This window comes from Camelus ferus, chromosome 19 (genome assembly GCF_009834535.1).
Source record: "Camelus ferus isolate YT-003-E chromosome 19, BCGSAC_Cfer_1.0, whole genome shotgun sequence".
NCBI classification, from domain to species: Eukaryota; Metazoa; Chordata; class Mammalia; order Artiodactyla; family Camelidae; genus Camelus; species Camelus ferus.
In genome coordinates, this window is record NC_045714.1 from 1,776,715 (window position 1) to 1,792,424 (window position 15,710).

A 15,710-nucleotide genomic window follows, 5' to 3' on the forward strand; every position below is an offset into this window, starting at 1 on the left:
GTATTCACTGGGAGCTCACTATGTGTCAAGATTTGGGGTACAGAAGTGCACGAGAATTTATGGTCAAGTTAAGAAGAGACTGATGATGAACAGAAACGTACCATGACATACTTTGGTGACTACAATGAAAAAGTAGCGTGAGGGAATATTCTTTCAATAAAAGTTTATTTAATGCCTACTATGTAGGGGGAAGGTAAATAGTTGGGGAGTAGTCCTGGAAGGACTTTATATCTAATCTGAGGAATTTATATTTAGTCTAAGACCTGAAGGATGAGCCCAAGTGAAGCAGGAGAGATGGGCACTGTTTCCTAAAATGCGGGATAAATAAGCCATTTGGGATAAATGAAAGGATCCAAGGATGCATATATCGGTCATTAAATAACACTGAAAGGCAGGATGAGAACGTCTTGCTTCAAATTAAAGAGAAAGTGTGTTTGAGACTAGTACGTATTTAACATTTTTTCTAACATTTGCTTATCTCCCTTTTTAACAGAGTGAAGGCTTCACTTTCCAAATATCATCCAAAGGTAACCACTCTACAGTTAAATAACATTGTTTTAGGGTTTGTGTATGTGTGGATTTGCAGAAATTCTTACACTTCTACCAAGCAATGCTTGATTTCCACTTAAGCAGTGGTGTAAATTTTCCTTTGTAAATTTAAGTAAAAATTAAGAGTCCATTTAAAGAAAAAATTTTGAAAAATTATTTACTAATGTCCATAACAGTACAGGTGGTATGTAGATATGGCAACAATGGTGACAACGTTATACAAATGACTAGTGTAGGGGAACATTTACCTGGCAGTATGAGAACCTGTAGAGTTTGGATCCTAGAATATTTAGATTGGAAGAAGCTTTAGAAATATATTTGAATCTCTTTTTGTACAGAAAGAAATGGGAAAAGACTCAAAGTGAAATGGTTTGCCTAAGGCCACAGAAAGGGTTGATGACAGAGGAAGAAGAATTACTCAAGCTTTCCTAATTCCTACCTCAGCCCTTCTTTCTTTCTGCCCCCCAAACTACCTGCCCAAGTCAGGCTGTTTCAGGACCACTGAACCTTCCAGGTAACCCTTAAAATCCTTCCTTCTTTCTGTCTGGACAGTGTTGGACTGGGCAGAAAAAAAGCTAAGACTGTGATAAAGTCCGTGATCCAATTCTACCAGGAACATACCATAGTCAAAATGAATTAGAGTTATTTAGCTTGTTCATTAAGGGAGAACGTATTAAGAGAAGCCATGAGGTATCTTGGTAAGAGGGAATTGGGAAAAGCTTGTTGTAGGATTTGGGTTTGTGCTGGGTATCTCTAAGGAGCAGGGAAGAGGTTAAGGAAGTGGGGAACAATTTTGAACTGGACAGAGTCAAGAAGCAGGAACAATTCAATAATTAGATATTTTAATTTTTATCCAGAAGGTAGGAGGATTAAAAGAGGGCCAGAGTTGTCCTTGAAAAAGAAGCAGGACCCACTCATGTTGGAAGAAGATGTTGAGTCATATTTGTTTCCAGAGTGGCCTTATCTATTGCCTTGTTCCAACTACAGAGTAGCCTCATCTGATATTTGTTTATATTCATTGAACACTTTTTTATGTTCAGTGAGGAACAGTGGGTCTCACCAGCAGCTGAAGAGTTTTTCACATCCTGACCTGCAAGCATTAGTCCTCCCAAATGTGGGACCCTGCCCGTCTCAGTGTTTCTGACCCAAAGTGGTTAAGTGTGCCTCATCTAGGTGGCAACGGTGAGGGAGGGCAGATCTTTCAGAGCATCTATTCTAATTTCCCACATCATGCAAGAACCCCTCAGCAACATCCCCTATAGAGTGGGGGGCTCACTGTCACCCAAAGTAGCCCCTTTCATATTCCTATTGTCAAAACTAGGTTGTTTTCCCCCTACCTTCTGAATTTCAGTGATTGGGCCAGCTAGGCAAGGAGGCTTTTATATCATTCTGACAGAGAAGGGTAAATTAAAATTTGTAGAGATGTGATAGGACGAAGGAAAAGGGTTTATGGCTTTTAGGAGGCAGCCTGTGGGAAGGTAAACATATGTGAGAAACTGATGGAAGATAAGGATTGTTTTAGTAAGGTTTGTTTTGTAGCTTCCTCTCACTGATAGTCTATCTAGAGTTGTCTCCTGTGATTAACTTTTGCCCTTCCTGGTGGAGAGGAGATGGGGGATACCTTACAAAGGGTAATTCATAGGGGGAAGGGCAGAGAGCTTTTCTGTGTCTACTTCTCAGTTGTCTTCTGCTGTAAATAATCCTTATGCCAAAGTGGCATATTTTGGGGTGGAATAATCTGATTACCTACACTCCTATATGTTGTTTGAAAAGATAATGTATGTACTTGATTTTTAAAAATACTGTATGGGGGGTGGGGATATAGCCCAATGGTAGAGAACAGGCTTAGCATGCACAAGGTCCTGGGTTCAACCCCCAGTACTTCTATTAACAACAACAAAAAAATACTGTATAAAAGAACATACAGTGAAGATGTATTAGCTTAGTCCTCAGCACCTCCCAGGTCTCTTTCCAGAGTACATGTATGCCTATGCCAGCAATATAGGTATTATCTACCACTCCCTTTTTACCCATAGTAGCATTCCAACCACCTGGTGTTGCACATTGCTTATTTCACTTAACTTATTCATTCATTCAAGAAGTACTGACCAAGCTGTTACTATGTGCCACACACTTCCCAGTGATGGGAAAACAGCAGGGAACAAACAAAATGCTTGCCCTTTAAAGTTTATGCTTTAGTGAAAAGAGACAGGCAACAAACAAATGTAAAATATAAGATCAGATAGTGACAAGAGCTGTGAAAAAATAAAAAATGAACCAGGAGAGGAGAAGACAAAGTTGGTGGGGTCTGCTATTTTAAATATAGTCAAGACAGGTCTTCTTTAAAAAAAACAAAAACACTTTATATATTTTTATTTATTTATTATTTTATTTTCTTGGGTGGAGGGGAGGAGGTAATTAGGTTTATTTATTCATTTTAATGTAAGTACTGGGGATTGAACCCAGGATCTCCTGCATGCTAAGCACACACTCTACCACTGAGCTATACTCTCCCACCAGGGCAGGTCTTTTTGAAGGCCTGACATTTTAAGTTGAGATTTGAAGGAAGTGAGGAAGCAAGTCATGGGGATATCTGGAGGAAGGGCGGTCCTAACATAGAACAGCAAGAGGAAAGGCCTCGAGTTGGAAGCATTCTTAACAAGCCAGGGTGGCTGGAGCATGGACAAGAGGGAAAGTGGTGAGAGATGGGATTGGACCGATATCCAGGGAGGTAGTTCACTTGGGAGTCTGTTGTTGAGCATGGTAACTCTAGATTTTGTTCAGCATACTAAAAGGTTTTGAACAGGGGAAAGACATGATCATGTTTACATTTTAAAAGGATCATTTTGGATCTCAGGTGGAGAATAGACTGGGGCAGAGTTGGAAGTAAAAGTTAGAAGCAAAGATAAAGTTAGGAGACTATTGCTGTATGCATAGCTTGAAGAAAGGTCTGTATCTAAACTGTATCTACATCTATCCTTCTGCTCCTCTTAATTCTTGCTATGGTGATCCATTTTATGGATGTGACATAATTTAGTTAATCCCTTACCGATGGACGTTTAGATGTCTCAACTCTTTTGCTGTTACAATGGAGCAATGAGTATCTCTCATGCTCATGTTTCAGTATTATATGCAGGATTATTCCATAAAGTATAACTACTGGTCACAAGTTAAACAATTTCCATATTAAAATTAAATCTGGTGATCTAATTCCCACTTTGAGCCCAAAGAAACAAGTTTGTTTTTGTTTTTGTTTTTTTAATTCTTTGCCACATCACTGCTTTGGAAATTAAAGAGAGAGGCGTGTGCCACCCCTCCCACATTAGTTTTCACGTCTTTAAATATTCCCAGTCTAGCCAGCTTCTGCCTGCGCCTCCGTCATCTCCCAGCATGGACTCCATCTCAGGTGACCCGAGAGAGAAACTGAGACACGCACGTGCAGGCTTCGAAGCACAAGTCTTCCTCCGGCCTTGTGCCCCCCTTTCCCCGAAACGTTTCCTTCTTTCTTCCTTCGGGGCCAAGTTCCAAGCTGCCAATCCCCAGCCGGGTCCCTCACCGCCCAGGACTACGACTGCCACCCGATTTCACCCCTCCGCCCGCTCGGGGGCTGCGGAAGGGGACGTGACGCCTCCTGGTCCCCTCCGAGCCGCCGTAGCGCGAGCCGCGGGAGTTCGGCAGCTCCGGTCGCCAAGGCAACGGTCTCCGCTGCGCGCGGCGGGCGCCAGGCAGCCCGGGGGAGGCGCTGCGGGCCGGCGGCCCGGATCGGCTGGTGGCGGGACGGCAGGTGAGCAGGGGCCGGGCGGGCAGTGGCGGCCCAAAGGCACGGCTCGCGGCGTCGACTTGTCGCAGCGGTCGAGGGGCTGGGCCACGGGGGGACCCCCAGGAAGGAGACGGGGGCCTGACCTTTATTCCCCGCCCATAGGCGCCGGGGCGGCGCCCCCTCGTGGCCTTTACCCCCGCCTGTCGCTGGCATGGAGTTCGCTTTGGGCTGTTGATTATGTTTGTGGACCACTGGCCTGATGCGAAAGTTTCTTTTTAAAAAAAAAGCCCATCTTATTTGGGAGTCGAGGAATAACTCTAAACTGCAGAAAATGTACGTCTGTGCGACTCTTCTGGGGCCAGAGGGGATTGACTTCTTTGTACATCAGTTTTTCCATCTGCAGAATGGGGATAATGATAGCACCTGTTTTAGAAGGTTATTACAAAATAAATTTATATTTCAAGTCTTTGCAGGTAAGTCCTCAATGCTTGAGAGCTTTTATTATTACTACTGCTACTACAGGGAGGTCCATCAGTGAGCCTGTACCGTGTGCCAGGGCCTGGGCTGATTGCCAGGGATAAAAAAGTCAATGAAACATCTTGTCCTCTGGGAACTCCACAGTTTTACTGTATAAATAGGAATTCATTGCGGTTCCAGCTATGATTTGGGGCATACAGGGGACTGTGAATGCACAGAGAAAGCGGTTAACCCAGATTTCCGGAGACGAGGTTGGGGAGGATGGTCAAAGAGAGGTTTCAAAAGAAGAGGACTTCCAAAATGAGACATGAAGACTGCCTTTGTATTGGCAGAAGATGAAGCTGGTGGAGTGCACAGTGTTCTAGACAGAACAGCCAGCGCAGGATCCTGGAGAGGGAGTGCCGTCTTCTTGGGCATTTGAGGGATTTCACAGCCTGTTAAGAGACAGATTCTGGGAAGTGGAAGTAGTCTGGCTAGATGTGTTTGACAGCTAAGCAGGTGCCCTTCTGAAGGACTTACCTTGTATCTCCTTATAAATTTTGAGGAGTTTGGACTTTATCGTGGGGGTTAGTGGGGAGCATCAAAGGATTTAAAGCAGGCAGTGAGTGTGTGTTGTGTATGTTTGATCAGCAGTATGTTTTCCAAAGACTGGGGTTTTTTGTTGTTGTTGTTCTCGTCTCTTGGTCTCATGACTCCTCCAGTCTGTTTCTCACATTGTAGCTATTCATTTATGGCCATTCAAAAAATATCTATTAAGCATCAGCTGCGTGCCAGGCACTGTGTAGGTAGTAAAGAATCAGGTTCCTTTCCTCATGGCATGTATTCCAGACATATTCAAAGGTACATTTGTGGAGAAAAAAAGCAGTTTAGTACAACTGGAACTTAATCAGTATTAGAAGAGACCCAAGCAGTGAGATTTTTTTTTTTAAGGCCCAGATCATGCAAGACCAGTGTGTTGCACACGCTCGGCAGAACCATTCATTTAGACTACACCAGGAAGAAATGGCCAGAGAATGGGAGGAAAGCTAGGAGAGTGTAGTAATAAAAACCCAAGGAAGAGGTCAACATTGCTGGATGCTGCTCGGATTTCAAGTAAAATAAGTTAAATGTTAAAATGTGCCTTTTGGATAAATAAATATAGAGGTCACTGAGGACCTAATTGGGCAAATTTGGTGAAATGATGGGGGTGGAATCTGTAATACAGGCAGCTTCCAAAGGTTCAATGTAATATGTCAGTGGGATGAGGAGAGAGTGGGATGTGAGAAAGTAAAGACAAAGTGTAGGCAGCTCCAAGAAGTCTGGCTGTGAAGAGACGCCAGAGAAGCTGGAGAGTGATTGGGAATCAGGTGAAGTCTTTAAGCAGGAGAGAGACACGAGCAGATTTAAAGGCTGAGCAGATTTAGAGGCTGACGGCAAAGAGCCAGTAGTGAGGGAGAGGCAGAGAAAATACAGGAGATGGAAAGATAAATCAGTGACACAGCTTTGCAGAGGACGTGACAGTGGATGAGATCCACAGGACAGACCCTTTGAAGAGTCTGGTGGTGTGTACTTTTTTGAAGAAGTGGGAAGCAAGGTAATTGCAGAAAAGGAGTGCAGCTGCGTAACAGAAAAAATAAATGAAAGATGCAAATGTGGAGAGAAAGTTAAGTCTTCATTCTCGTGAAATAGCAGACACTTATTGAACTAATACTGCGTTTAGGACTTTCCATAATGTGATCTTTACAACAACCCTTGGAGATAGCCTCTAGTATAATTCCCAGCTTACGGATGAGGAAATGGAGGTAAAAATGCTTAGCCAAGGTCACACCGGATTTGAATCCAGGTCAGCCTGAGCCTAGAGCTTTTGCTTTTAATCACTCCCTAAATGATATGGTTGTCTACCTACGATATGATTATCTCCCAAGAAAATACAAAAGAATTGCATAAAAAATAATTAGATAGAATAAGGTTAAGTGAACCAGCAGCTACGGGATAGACAAAAAGCAATTGCTTCATACCAACAGTAATATTCAGAAAATGGAATTGTAGGAGAAATGACAATTGCAACATGAAAAATAAATACCTAGGAATAAAGTTTAAATGTGTCCATACTAGCCAAAAGAATGAGTGGGCTGGAGGGGGGAGGTGGAGGTTTATTGGTTTTTTTTTTCTTTTGGGAAAATTGGGGTATTGATAGCAGAAAAAGGGCATGTAAAAAACAAACAAAACAGATGTCTATTATGAGACATAAGGAGAATATATGCAAAGATGTTGACTGTGATGTTTTTATAATATTGAAAAATTGAAAACAGACTGGTTAAATTAGGGTGCGGTCATATGTGGGTACTATCAGCCATTAAAAAAGAATGAGGTGGGAGCTATATATATGGAAAGATGTTTACTTTATATGGTTAGGTGTGAAAAGCAGATTACAGTAGGTTTCTATTTTTGTTTTTTTTAAGTGTATACATACATACTTATAGGAAAAATGTCTAGGAAGATGAGTTGTTTGAAACATTATTTTTACTGTGGTAAAATACCCATAACATAAAATTTATCGTAACCATTTTTTATCATAACCATTTTTAAGTTAGTAGTGTTTTAAGTGTAGTGTATTTCAGTAGTGTTAAAGATATTCACACTGTTGTGCAATCAACCTCCAGAACTTTTTAATCTTGCAGAACAAACTTTATACCAGTTAGAAGCACAACTCCACATTCCCGCCTCACCCTAGCCCATGGCAACCACCATTATAACTACCATTTCTGTTTCTATGAATTTGACTATTCTGGATATTTCATATAAGTGGAATCATGCAGTATTTGTCTTTTGTGATTGGTTTATTTCACTTAGTATAATGTCCTCAAGGTTTGCCTGTGTTGTAGCATGTGTCAGAATTTCCTTCCTTTTGAAGGCTAAATAATATTCTATTGTATGTATGAACACATTTTGTTTATCCATTCCATAGAAGGATATTTGGGTTGCTTCCCTCTTTTGACTATTGTGAATAATGCTGCTGTGAACATATGTGGGCCAGAAAAATAAGTTCTTTATGTCTGTGTCATGAGATCATGGAGACTTTTATTCCTTTCCTTATTGCCTTTTTTTTTATGAGTGTAAATTGCTTTCATAATCAGAAAAGCAATAAGGATATATCCTATTGGGGAGATGCGGGAGTAAAGGTAAAAAAGAAAAAAGAAAAAGACCTGATCTAGGGCAGCGGCAGCAGGAATGGAACGGAGTGGGCAGATTTGAGAGACATTTCAGGAGAATCAATAGGACTTGACAACCAAGAGTTAAGGAAGTAAGGAGTGGAGAATGAAACGGAGGCCTGTGGGGAGAAGAGGCTTAGACTAGGGGAGGAGGGAGAAAATAAGGCTGGGAGAGCCACCTGAGCCTTTTTGTTCAGGAGTTTGAACCCTTCCTGAAAGCAGAGGGAAACCATTGAAAAGAAGGGAAATGACTTAATCAGATTCGCATTATAGAAAGGTCACTTTTGGCTCCCGCCAACTCATTCTGCAAGCTGAAGCCAGATTGTGCCAAATTTCCCTTTGTGTTACTTAGACTTGAACCTCTGTTAACTTCCTTTTATTTGAGATGAAGCATTAGTGCTGAAAGACACATATTTATTCTTCTAAAAGCACCTGGAGTATTTTAAACAAAGTCCTATTTGGATTATATTGATCCCTAATCGTGTTCAGTTTTATTTTAACAACACAGTCTCCTGTAAATATCCTCTCTGCCTTTAGCAGGGGAAATATAATTGGGAAGGTAAACAAGAAATATAAACAACTCAGGTTAGAGACCTTCAATTTATTGCAGATATCTTTGACACTCTCCTTTGAGTAGAAAGGGCCCAATAAAGAAGTAAACAGTGTCTTACTAAGGGGCTACTGCAAAACAAAAAATCTTAAGAGTCCAAATGGATTCAGCTTACTACCCATTTCTGCTCAAAAAACTATGATCTCTCTCTGCTTCCAGAGCATCACAGAGGAAACTAACTGTTGTGCTGACAATTGTAAGCGTTCTGCAGTTTATAAGAGCTGCATATCCCAAAGATGTGAACCCATGATCTCATTTCATTCTTCCCAATAATTCTGTGAGACAGGGATTATCAGTCCTATTTTTGGATGAGGAAATTGAAGATCAGATGATTTAAGAAACCTCCCAGCTCCTACATCTAATAAATTCTGGAGTTTGAATCTGGGTTTTCTTATTTTCATTTTATATTATAGCTTATTATTATGGAAAGTTCTTAACATATACAAAAGTAGAAAAGATAGTATAATAAATACCTTATACTCATACTCCAGCTTCAAAAGATACTAACATATGGTCAGTTTTATTTGATCTATATGCCCTCCTCCCTCCCCACCTTGCATTATTTTAAAGCAAATCCTAGACATTGTATCATTTCATCTATAAAGACTTTAATATGCATCTAAGAGATAAGGATTTTTTCTCCTCCTCCCCCCCCCCATAATCACAATATTATCACACCTAAGGAAATGAACAGTGGTAATTCCTAAATATTACCAAATATCTATCTGGTATTCAGTTTCCTCAATTATCTCATAAATGTCTTTTTACAATTGGTTTGTTTGAATCAGAATCCAGACAAGGACCACCTATTTCACCTGGGTGATAGTCTCTTAAGTGTCTGAATCTATGGCAGTTTCTCTTCCCACCCCACCCCCTTTTATTTGTTGAAAAATCAGGTCATTTGTCCTGTACAACTGCTCACATTCTGGATTTGGCTGATTAGATTCCTTTAATGTGTTCCTTGAGTCCCTTTATTTTTTTGGCCATTATGCTTTGTGGGTGCTGCTGTGCATCACACTGGCAGCCAGTAAAGTCTAATTCTCTCACTTTTTGTGATACTGGAATTGATCATTGGGTTCAGGTGTTTGTTAGCATGATCCATCCATTATAAGTTTCTCATCAGCCTTTCACAGAATGGTTTTTACCAGCTATTAATCATTGCCTTGATCTATTATTTTATTAGGGGTTGCAGATGAATCCAGGTTTTCTGACGCCAAGTCATGTGCTCTGTTAAATCCTACTGTCTCCTGATTTAAAGCAGCCTTTGCACAGCTGTTATGTATTTTCCCCCCTGGTAGGTGGAGGAAATCCCCTCAGTTAATAATTCAGCTTAATATGTATATATATATATTTTTTTTTTTTTTTTAAGAAAACAGCCTGTGTGCTCTGTCCAATACTAGTTAGTTACAACATTGCTTTCCTGGATTGGTTTTATGTGTTGGCAAAACTGCACTGCAAGGGGCTGGCTATATCAGTGCTTTTCAAACTGTAGGTTACTACCTAGTTGGCTGGCAATTAGTAGGTTGAGGAAGTTATTTGGGAGAGGAGTTCTAGAATATTTTTTTTTAATGGAACAGACTTTTATTTCTGTTGGAAAGGAAGTTTTTCTGTAAGTAGGAGAACAGACACTGAGTAGATTGGTCAGCTAGGAACTGTGTTGGTTGCTAATAACAGGGCTTTAAATAAGACAAGTTATTTATTGTTCTTTAAAAAAAGCATTATGGAGGAGGGTAGTGGTAGAGGGCATGCTTAGCATGCAGGAGGTCCTGGGTTCAATCCCCAGTACTGCCACTTAAAAAAAAAACTTACTCCCCCCAACCCCAAAAAAAGCGTTAAGTCCAAAATTGGCAGTCTGTTGCTGGCATGGCAGTTCCACACTGCCACAGCCTAGATCTTTCTTTCTTTCTGCTCCATCATTCTTGTCACATAGTTGGCACTCTTTGGTCACCTTGTGGTCACAAGTGGGCTTCTGGCTCGCTAACCAAACAGTCCTTCCTTGATGCAGGAAGAAGTAGGAGAGGGGAGGGCAAAAGACACCCTTTAAAGTTCCAGAAGTCCCCGCCAACACGTACAGTTTACATCTCATTAATTGTTTGTATCTGGAGGGAGGCTGGTGAATGAGGTTTCTTAGCTGAACACATCGCTGTTCCCAACAAGAGAGGGAGGGAAAATGGCTACAGGTCTGACAACATGCAGTGCCCACCACGGAAGGCAGTCCTCAGTGTCCTCCATGCCCTCCGCGTGGAGGAAAGCACAGTTTCGTATGTGTTCACTGTCTTTCTGTTCATGGTTGTTTAATCAGATTATGAGCTCATACTTTATATGTTTTATAATTCATATTTTCCATTTAACCACATCATGAGTATCTTTTCATGTCAGTTACTATACAGTAGAAGCTTTTTAATCAGTCTCCACTTAATGGATGCTGACAGACCCTCTCCATTCTCACTAGAAAACTTAGTGTTTAATTCCCACGGCCCTCTGAATGTTCTTGACTAGTAGACAACTCTACTATGCTATCCAGTATGATAGCTACTACCCACATGTTGCTGTTTAAATTTTAGTTAATTAAAATTAAACTAAAAATCCAGTTTCTCAATCTCAGTAGCCACATATGACTAGTGATTACTGTATTCACAGCCCAGGTATAAAACATTTCCATCACTAGAGAAACTTGTGTGGGACAGCACTGCTCTGGAGCACCGGCACACTGCAGCTCCCACCTTTTTGGTTTCATGGAGTTTTAGTGGTTGGAGTCCCCAGCCTGGCGGGAACCAGACTGCCTGGGTTTGAATTCTCACTCTGCCATTTACTAGTTGTATGATCTCAGGCAAGTCACTTAACTTCACCATGTCTCAATTTTCTTATTTGTAAAATGAGGGTCACAGTTGTACTAGATTTTAAAAAAAAATTTATTTAAGTTTTTTTTTGGGGGGAGGGAGGTAATTAGGTTTATTTGTTTCCCTTTTTTGTTTGTTTTAGCGGAGGTGCTGGGGATTGAACCTAGGACCTTGTATATGCTAAGCATGTGCTCCACCACTTGAGCTATACCCTCCCCAGGTCACTATGTTTTAATCCAAGGACTTGGGAGAAATTTTTGACCCCTCTTCACGAAGAGGCCTGGATTTCAGTCTGGAAATCATTAAAATACAATAAAAGAGGGCATGTGGGCATTTCAGCCCAAATTTTGTTTTAGGATTTAGTTCTATTTCTTCTTGCGGGCCACTTGCTGATTTTAGATACAATATTTAGTATTTAATGCACCAAAAAGTTTGGACTGTCCTAAAAAATCGGTGTAATGGAATTTGTCCTGATGTGGCTTCTTTTTCCAATTCACATAGCACTTTGTTTGAACTTTTCTTTTTATAGCATTTCTCATAAATAGTCCTCCTTTATAATTATTTTTGCATTCATTTTGTGTCTGCTACTAGACTTTTAGTTTGTTGAGGACAGCAGTTCTTCACTGGACTTTTACATATCCTAACACGTGGGCCCTCAGCTTATGTTCATGGAATGAATGAATAAATCACTGCCCCTTTCTGTTATCACATAGCCATCTTTCGTAACATTTCCTTCAAATTCATTGTTAGTGGATAGTCTTCCAGCCCCTTCAGTAGGTCAGATTCCATGTTAGAGCAAAAAATGTTAAATGTTTATAAAGTAATTTTCTAACATAAACAAAGATAGAGGGAATAGTGTAAAGAAACCCCCATTACACATCATCTAGCTGCAACAATTAACATTTTAGAGCCAATTTTGGGTTAGGGTAGAGGGAACATTAAGACTTCCCATTTTATGGAGAAAGAAGCAGGGTGTGAGTGACAGGCGGGGTGGAGAAAGAGGAAGCCAGTGGCCCGAAGACAGACCTGCCTGCCTCCCTCATGGGGTTGTTATGAAGGTTTCATGAGTTGACACATGAACAGTGAACAATGCCCCGCACATGGTGAGTGCAGCTGACATGCTGCCACCACCACCGCCATTACTGTCATTGCCATTACTGTCACTACCCCATAGCTTGAGGGAGCTGAATTGGGTGGCCGTGGCACTAACTAACTTGGTAACCTTGGACATCAAACTTTCTGAGCTGCATTTTCTTTATCTGAAAAATAAGAATGATATTAGCATCTTCTCTACCACACAAGGCAGTGGAATAATGCATGTAAATATGTTCTGGCTTCATTAACATTAATCACAATTTTCTGGAGTGGTGTTCTGGTCCAGAGGGACTGTGTTTTTTGGAAGTCAAGCCTGTTCCTTGCATCGACTCTCATTCTAAGACTTCCTGTTATCCGTGGGCCCCAAAGTCATTTGTCAGCCTAGCAAATAAATATTATAGCACAATAAGCTTCATTTCTATTTGCAAAATGTTTATTTCTAAGGCATGAGAAAACAGTTTCGCTTTATATAGCTTGTCCGTATTTGCACTGGAAATGAAATACTTATCAACCAAGTTGATAAAGGGATAAAAATAGTTTTCCTAAGGAACAGTTTGCTGGGGATTAATGTTGGAAAAATTTTGTGGCAGAATCTGTTTCACCATCTTTGAAATATAAACAGTATCTTCATTTGTCTGTATTTTTCTTGTAACACTTTGCTCAACTCCTAATTTAAAATAGCTTTCCAAAAGCCAGAATTCCTCTTTAAAAAGTCAGTTTTCTTTTAAATGAAGACGAAGTTTTAAACACTTTGCTTTCTGCTCAGTACTGCAAAGAATTCTAATCATGCAGAACATTCATCCAAAGAACACACACACACACACACACACACACACACATCTGTCTGAGATAAGAATTAGTAGATACTGTGGGAAGAGAAATGGAATATCCCTGATGGTTATAATAAATTTCTGCAATGTTTGTTTGGACAGGACAATCAACTGTCATGTCTCCTGGCTATAAGAGTTACGTAAGTCGAGGGCAGAAAGTCAGTGCCCTAAACTTAATTCTCAGGAAGATACTCCCTTTTCAAACTACCACTTGCCATTAGGTTTGACTTTTTAAAAGTCTGATTTTTATTCTTTCACTTAGTAAAAACTTGGCCTTGCCATTTGTGGTTTATGGCAAGTTGGACTTTTATAAACTTCTTCATTCAAACAAACTAAACCCCCACTCCATATCTCCAAATAACAAAAACAAATAAATATAAAATGCAGCTTTATCTCAAAAAGAGCAAGACCCTAATTCCACTCTTTGAACCAATGACATATGATCTCTTTGCTTTAGTTCCCACAGACTGTTCTAGTAAAACGTTTTATTACACAGTCTCTTTACTTGATTCTTTTTCCTGGGATTCCAGTATATTTTGGTGATATTTCTTTTCTGAGAATCCAACACACATCATCTCTGGTAGTCATCCAGCCAATGTTGTCTTAGAAGATATGCCACTTCTAATTAAAATTTAAATTGGGAGAGTTGATGTGAAAAACTTTGGATTTTCATAATTATGAAATGTGGCTGGTCTGAGCTATATTATACACAAGGTATTTCAAAGACTTAGTACAAAGATAAAGAATATGTCAATAATTTTTACATTGATTACATGTTGAAATGATGATGTTTCAGAAATACTGGGTTAAATAAAACAGATCATTAAAGTTAAAAGTTTTTTATGTATGTATATATATTATATACATAATATATATGTATGTAAGTATATAGATACATCTATATGTATGTATGTAAGTATATAGATACATCTCTGCATAGTAGCCAGGGTGATTTTTTTTAACTTTTTGAGATAATTATAGATTCACATGCTGTTGTAAAAGATACAGAGAGATCCCATATACCCTTTATCCAGTTTCCTTTAATAATAAGTATCAGCTCAAATGCCACCTCCTCAAGGCATCCTTCCCTGACCACCTGCTTTTGTTCACCTGTCCCCATACTCTGTTTAACTTTCTTCATAGAATTTGCTTCTGTCTGAAATTTGTTTGTTTAGTTGACTTTTGTCCAGTAGAAGGTGAACTGAAGAGAGTGGAAACCTTGTCTGTTCTATTCATTGCTTTGTCTCCTGTGCCTAGAGTAGAACATACACGTAGTAGGCACTTGATAACTATTTTCTGAATGACTAAATTTTGTGGATGAGCAAGCTGCATTTCAAAGTGACTGAGTAGCTTATCTGTGATCACCTAGTCGTAATTAGTAGAACTGTGTCTTGAAGCCACAGGCACAAAGGGCTTAAAATAGAGGTGAGTTTGTCCTGTTTGAAGGACAGATAGAACCATGATGCTGGAGGATAGGCAGTGACAGCGAGAGTGGGACAGTTTCACAGTAGAGCCCGGGTCACCTCAGGCTTTGTAGACCGTGATGAGGAGTCTGGATCTCATTCTAGGTACAGTGGGAGGTACTGAAAGGTTCTAAGCGAAGGAACACTATGAATGACAGGTCCAGCTTAGCTCACTGGAATTCTGCTCTCATGCTGGGACCAAAGTCCTGGTCTGCGATGATGCTTTCCTTTTCCTTGCTTTGCCAGCCTAAAGGACCACAGCCCTGAAGGATGAGTAGGAATTTGGGGAAGGAAGAAGGAAGGGTGTTCAGGTAGGATGGGGAGAGAATAAGGTCAAGAGATGTTAGGAAAAAAATGGGCTGGAGTGTCAGAGGCTAGTAGGATCTGTCTGTCTGGAGCAGATTCAAGAAGGAGAAGAGAGAGAAAGGATCTGATTGGAAGGAAATGGTGTGAAAATGACTCTTGGTCAAGACTTTCCCACCTTTCTACTTGTACAAATAATCAGGATGGAGAGATGGGCAGGTGTGTGGGTGGGTGACTGTTCACTAGGGTTTGATGGTAATTGCTGTAACTTCAGGAGTGGCTGCTCTGTGCCAGGCTCTGGTCTTAGCATCTTCCATTAACTTATTTAATCCTTTTTAACAGCTCTGTGAGGTTGAGACTATTATTCCTCATGTTACAGATAGGAAAACTGACGCATGGGGAAGGAAAGATCTAGAATCTGTGCTTTTAGCTTCTAATATGACCACTTACTTAATGAGGGCTAGATGGATTTTCCCCAGCTTTTTATTACAAAAAATTTCAAACATATAGAGAAAAAAATTAGAGTACAGTGCACACCTGTGTCAGATGCCTAAATCAGTGTTAACATTTTGCTGCATTTGCTTTTATCTCC

At 40.3% G+C, this 15,710-nt stretch overlaps 1 protein-coding gene across 2 annotated transcripts in view; it reads left to right on the top strand.

Moving 5' to 3' along the window:
* The first annotated feature begins 87 nt into the window (after positions 1 to 87).
* The window catches only part of PKIG (cAMP-dependent protein kinase inhibitor gamma), a 65,898-nt gene continuing 50,275 nt past the window's right edge, over positions 88 to 15,710 (top strand). Inside the window, exons 1-3 of one of the 2 annotated variants that reach the window (XR_004312944.1) lie at positions 88 to 137; positions 494 to 527; positions 3,901 to 4,333. The gene's annotated coding sequence lies outside the window, so the exon portion shown is untranslated. Of the gene's footprint in view, positions 138 to 493; positions 528 to 3,900; positions 4,334 to 15,710 lie in introns of those variants that run through there. The other variant, XM_032461217.1, reaches the window with a different exon arrangement.